The sequence below is a fragment of the Oncorhynchus masou genome, chromosome 7, assembly GCF_036934945.1.
Source record: "Oncorhynchus masou masou isolate Uvic2021 chromosome 7, UVic_Omas_1.1, whole genome shotgun sequence".
NCBI classification, from domain to species: domain Eukaryota; kingdom Metazoa; phylum Chordata; class Actinopteri; order Salmoniformes; family Salmonidae; genus Oncorhynchus; species Oncorhynchus masou.
The window spans coordinates 10,300,399-10,300,922 of NC_088218.1; positions in this window are offsets into that span (position 1 = coordinate 10,300,399).

The window sequence follows — 524 nt, forward strand, 5'->3', positions numbered from 1 at the left end:
AGCTCTTGTCGGCTAAAAAGTCGTTGAGGACCTTGATGCCGCCAGGGGTTTCAGGTCGCCAAAGCCCATTGTTCAAGATGCTTCTGAGACGAGACAATACGTGCAGTGCAGGAAGAGCGAAGGAACGAGGAAGGAACACGAGGAGGATTTTATACCAGTGACGGCGACCCGTGCGACTCCACCTCCTTGTTCTCTCATTTGAATGTTATTTTCTTCCATTCTAAAATAATGTTACTTTCACCAAACTGCAGCTATAAAATTAGAGATTCTATTATTATTTTGATCGTTTCACGTTTATACAGAAGTCTCGCAAAATGAAGCATATAATCAGCATGCATCACTCTCGTAACAATACTGTTATAATACGATGCAAATAAAAAATCTGGCTTGCTAATGTATTTCAATATATATATATCTATTAAACATCAAAGTGGTTATTTAAACAGTAAAAGCACACAAATCACGAACATTTAGGAAAGCATTTCAACCGGAAGTACTAACGTTTTACGGGGGTGAAAGGGCAT